The sequence below is a fragment of the Nicotiana attenuata genome, chromosome 11, assembly GCF_001879085.1.
Source record: "Nicotiana attenuata strain UT chromosome 11, NIATTr2, whole genome shotgun sequence".
NCBI lineage: Eukaryota > Viridiplantae > Streptophyta > Magnoliopsida > Solanales > Solanaceae > Nicotiana > Nicotiana attenuata.
This window is the reverse complement of record NC_031999.1, coordinates 11,223,706-11,229,826: the sequence shown is the minus strand read 5'-3', so window position 1 is coordinate 11,229,826 and position 6,121 is coordinate 11,223,706.

Here is a 6,121-nt window from a genome sequence, read left to right as displayed (position 1 = left end):
ATATATATATATATATATATATATAATCTCCCAAAACTCCAGCCGCAACATCTTTAAGACACCTCAAAACAGTCCAACATGGTATCACAACTTCTATACGTCTTTTGATTGACAACTCATAACTTCGAGCTTCAAACAACTTAGCTAGGGATTACATATGATCAAACTCATGTAGGATAAGAAGAGATTACCTTTTAACAGCAAGAAAAACTCCTAAAACAACTCTCCTTAAGGTTAAAAATTCACAACACATCAACAACATCATATAAGTGATCTTCACCACTTCTACAACACTTTTAATGAAGAACTTAGGCGGTTTGGCCTTGGATTTTTGTATGAACTGTCTGAACTGTCTGCTCCGACTACTCGTCGGTGTGCGAATGAAAGGTCGTGTTGAGCTCTATCCGGGTACCCAATCACTTTGTATAGCTCTCAAGAAATGTGAAGTGTACTAAGTGCCTCTATCTGAAATGATAGAAATTATGCAAATAGACAATCTCCTAAATATAAATCTGGGCCAACCTCTTTGAAGTGTAAGTAGTCACCACCGGAATAAAGTGTGTAGACTTGGTTAGTCTATCAGCAATGACCCAAACGACATCAAATTTCCTCAACGTTCGCGGCAAACCAACCACGAAATACATTGTGAAGCGCTTCCACTTCTACTCTATTATAACCATATGTTAAAGTAGGCCACCTAGCCTATGGTTCTTGTACTTAACCTGCTGACAATTCAGACATCTAGCCACATACTCAACTATGTCCTTCTTCATCCGCCGCCACCAGTAATGGTGCCTCAGGCCACGATACGTCTTCGTGCCACTTGGATGAATAGAATAACGCGAATTGTGTGCCTCCTCTAGAATCGTCTTCCTCAGGCCATCAACATTAGGTACACATAAATGACCATGGAGTTGCAAACACCATCATCACCGATAGTAACCTCCTTGGCATCACCTCGTAGCACTATCTCTCTAAGGACTAGCAAGTGCGGATCATCATAATGACGAGCCTTGATCCGCTCGAATAAGGAAGACTGAGCCACAACACATGCAAGAACTCGACTGAGCTCTAAAATATCCAACCTCACAAGTCGGTTAGCTAAGGACTGGATGTCCAAAGCCAATGGCCTCTTCTATGCTGAAATAAATGCCAAACTACCCATACTCTCAACCTTTGTGCTTAAGGCATCCACGACCACATTCGCCTTACCCGGATAATAGAGGATGGTAATATCATAGTCCTTCAGTAACTCAAGCCACCTGTGTCGCCTCATATTAAGAACCCCCATGCTTAAAAAGATGCTACAAAATGTGGTGATCAGTGTAAACCTTGCATGACACCCCATAAAGATAATGCCTCCAGATCTTGAGGGCATGAACTATCGCAGCCAACTCAAAGTTGTGCACAAGATAATTTTTCTCGTGGGGCTTCAGCTGATGTGAAGCATATGAAATAACTCGCTCCTCCTGTATCAATACACAACCTAAACCAACACGTGAAGCATCGCAATACACATTATACATCCCCAATTGGAGGGCAAAACCAACACCGGTGTTGTAGTCAATGCGGTCTTAAGCTTCTGAAAGCTCGTCTCGCAATCGTCGGAGCATCTAACTTGAGTACCCTTTCTAGGTCAATGTAGTCAAAGTCCCTGCAATAGATGAGAAAACCTCCACAAACTGGCGATAATAACCACTAGCCCCAAGAAGCTCCTGATCTCGGTCGCTATGGTAGGACGAGGCCAACTCTAAACTGCCTTGATCTTCCTGGTATCCACCTTAATACCCTCACCTACTACAACATTCCCCAAAAAAGTCACACAATCTAACCAGAACTCACACTTGGAGAACATTGCATATAGCTTTTGTTCACGCAAGGTCTGAAGCACTAACCCCAAATGTTGTTTGTGCTCCTCCATACTACCCGAATAAATCAATGTGTCATCAATAAATACAATGGAAAATGTGTCAAGATATGGTTTGAATACCCGATTCATAAAATCCATAAACACCACTAGGGTGTTAGTCAAGCTGAAAGACCTCACTAGGAACTCATAGTGCCTATATCTAGTCCGGAATGCCGTCCTCAGAATATCTGATGCTGGAATCTTCAGCTGATGATACCCAAATCTCAAGTCGATGTTCGAATACACTCTAGCACCCTGTAGTTGATCAAACAAATCATCAATGCGTGGCAACGAGTACTTATTGTTGATGGTGACTTTGTTTAGCTAGCGATAGTCAATGCATATCCACATACTCCCATCCTTCTTCTTCACAAATAATATTGGTGCACCTCAGGAGACAACTTGGCCTGGTAAACCTTTTCACGAGCAACTATTGAAGCTATTTGGAGCCATGTGATAAGGAAAATTAGAGATAGGTTGGGTGTCTGGCACCAAATCAATACTGAAATCGATATCCTGATCTGGTGGCATACCTGGTAAATCAAAAGGAAATACATCGAAAAACTCCTGTACCATTGGCACTGAATCTATCGTAGGAGTCTCTACAGTGGTATCCCGAACAAAGGCCAGATGAGCCAGACAATCCTTCTCGACCATATGTCGAGCCTTCAAGAAAGAAATAACATGACTAGAAGTACCAATAGATGAATCCCTCCACTCCAATATAGGCAACTCAGGCATCGCCAAGGTAACAGTCTTGGCATGACAATCGAGAATGGCATGGTATGGAGACAACCAATCCATGCCTAGCATAACCTTGAAATCAATTATATCGAGCAATTGCAGATATACGCTGGTCTTATAACCACAGAAAGTCACTCCACAGGATCGGTAAACCTGATCCACAACAACAGAATCACCCACTTGCTTGGACACATATACAAGAACACCTAAGGATTCGCGAGATAAATCTAGAGAAGGAGCAAATAGAGAAGAAACATAGGAATAAGTAGGCCCTGGATAAAACAGTATTGAAGCATCTCTACGGCAGACAGAAATAATACTTGCAATCATTTCATTGGAGGCGACTACCTCAGGCCTAGATGGAAAAGCATAGAATCTAGACGGAGGGCCACCTGACTGGCCTCCACCTCTAGGGCGACCCTTACCCACCTGCCCTCTACCTCTGGCCGGGCGGGTGGGTGGTGCAGTAATTATGGGCCAATGGTCTTGCTGCAATGCCTTTCCCCGAAGCTAGGGACAAAAGATCTTCATGTGGCCCAACTCCCCGCACTTAAAAACCTCTCTGAGTGGTGAATTGATGGCTCGGTGTCTGACCTTGATAGCCTGAATACCCACTGGAGGAACCCTAAATAGCCGACAGAAGGTAAGTACTCTCTGAAATGAAATACCACTTAAGTAAGATCGTGCTGGAGCACTCAAATCAGGCAGTGGTGGTGAATACATGGGCCTGCTAGACTAGCCCCTCATGAACTGACCTACACCCCCAGATGGGGCACCACTGAATCCACCTAAATGGTGGTGTCGCTCATCCCTCGACGTAAACTCTCTGCTCTGGTTGTGGATACGCTCTATCCTCCGAGCTATCTCCCCAACCTGTAGGAATGGAGTCCCCATCTCTGCCTTACGAGCCATAGAAACCTAAATCTCAGGGTGCAAACCTACAATAAACCTCCGGACTCTCTCTGTATCCAAGGGGAGTATAATAGCGGTATGACGAGACAAGTCAATGAATCTCACCTCATAGTCGATCACAAACATATGACCCTGTCAGAGATACTCAAATTGACCCCGAAGCTCCTCTCTCTGAAGGTAGAATATACTTCTACAAGAAAAGATGTGTGAATTGATCCCAAGTCAAGGCAGGTGAACCTGCTAGCCTGCTTTGGAGGTAAGCCTGCTACCATCTACGAGCCTTTCCCTCTAGCTGAAAGGTGGTGAAGTCCACCCTGTTGGACTCTAATACTCCCATATTACGCAGCCTCTCCTCGCAACGGTCAATGAAATCCCGTGGGTCCTTTGACCACTCACCGCCAAAGACAGGAGGATGAAGCCTAGTCCACCCGTCCAACCGCTTCTACTCCTCAACGGTCGCGGTCAGTCCGGTCTCTGGTCTAACTACTGTAACTAGTTGAGCCCCACCAACAGGTTGTGTACATGGTGTCCGATAAACGGCAGCAGTGCGCCCTAAAGCATGAGCGGTCGGGGTCTGTGCCCCCCTCCCACCTAAGATGTGGATGGATCTGCTAGAAATAGCCCGATCTGGGTCATAGAATCCATGAACCGTAGCATATGGCCCATGACGTCCTTAAAGCCTGGTGCGGTCATAAAATTTGTTGGGGCTAGCGCAGCTACAGATACCTCATCTTGCTCCTTAATAAAAGGATCCTCTACTAGATCCACTGGTGGTACTACTGGAGCAACTCTAGGACGTCCTCATCGTTTAACAGGAGATGTGGACCTCCCTTTCCTTTGCCTCTGCCTCTAACAACCGTGGGAGCAGCCCCTCTACCGCCGGGTACAGCCGTAGCGTGCGTTCTCACCATCTATAAGAGAATAAGATAAAAACACTTAGCACAATATCAACTTGATGATAGAAGATGAAGAAAGAGAAGTTTCCTAACACCCTATAGCCTCTCAAAGATAAATACGGACGTCTCTGCACCGATTCCCAAGACTCTACTAGGCCTGTTCATTACCCGTGCGAGCTATGTGAACCTAGGGCTCAGATACCAAACTGTCACAACCTAAATTCCATAATAGGCCGTGATGGCGCCCAACGATGTTGTTAGTCTAGCCAATGGTGAACCTCTACTTTAATTATCCATTTTCACCTTTAAACTTGGAAATTTCATTGCATAAATAGAAATTAAATCCAGAACTCATGGAAACATACGCACCGCTTTACCAAAATAACGAGTACAAATATTACATAAAGCAAAGTAATAGTAACAACAAGTACAACTGAGAAAGTAAACTCGAAGCCCCCAAACCCCGGTGTAACAAGGGTATGAGCCATCTAGGCAATATACAAAAAGCACTACAGATACTGTTTGAAATGAAATAGACAGAAACAATAAATAAGATAGAGGAGGACTTCCGGTGCTGCAGATCAAAGCATGGAAGACAACTCACCACTAAGTCTTCGTAATGCGTCTACGCGCCCGTGTGACCACTGAAAGTACCTCTCAGTACCTGCACATTCAGTGCAGAACTGTAGTATGAGTACGTAAATCAACGCATACCCAATAATTTTCTAGTCTACCTCGAAGAAGTAGTGACTGGCGGTCGACTTAACACTTACTAGTGGTCAAATAAATAAATAAATACATAAAATAGACATGTATGAAACACAACAAGTATCTACAAACAAATAAGCTTTAATAATAAACTTCTAAACATGGATTATTACGAAATCACTAAAATGTCATAACTGGCCTCGAAGGCATAATATCAACTAATATCAATACCACATCAAAGCTCAAGTGTTACGCACGAGTCTGCCGAGGAGAATGGACCAATCCCATAGGAATGGAGATACACAATACCGACGAGGCGAATGACCCGATCCCATAAGAATAACTCAAATTACTGTCAAGGTGAACGACCCAATCCCATAAGAGTACTTATTAATCATGCTGAGGCAAATGACCCGATCCCATACCGAAACTACCGTTCATCAAATATTTTACAATTTCCACAGTAAGGAACTCAGTCAATATTTTATTCTAGTCTCAATCTTAGTCATAAATTAAAGAAGTCAAATGCACAAGATTAATTAAAATATCACATTTAAGGCATGATGTGAATCTAAGTCTGCCCGAACATAAAATGACTATAACTACATAAGGACACTTGTCACCTTGTGCATACGTACCCCACAACAAGTAGCACACAACAATTTATACACCTAAAAGGTTAATTGCCTCTTAAAAAATAAGCTAAGAGACTTACCTCGCCGCCAAGCTCATTACTCATCTCTTAAACCTCACTAGATATCCCCAAATGACGCTGAACAATCCGAAAGTAGTCAAAAGTCATACAAACTAATCATTATATGCTCAAAAGTTCAAAATTCATCTATTAGAGTAATTTACCAACCCAATTTGAAAAGTCCATAAAAGTTACCCCCAGGCGTACGCGCCCGCATTTCAGAAATTTTTGAAGAAAAACATTGTCCATGACATTACG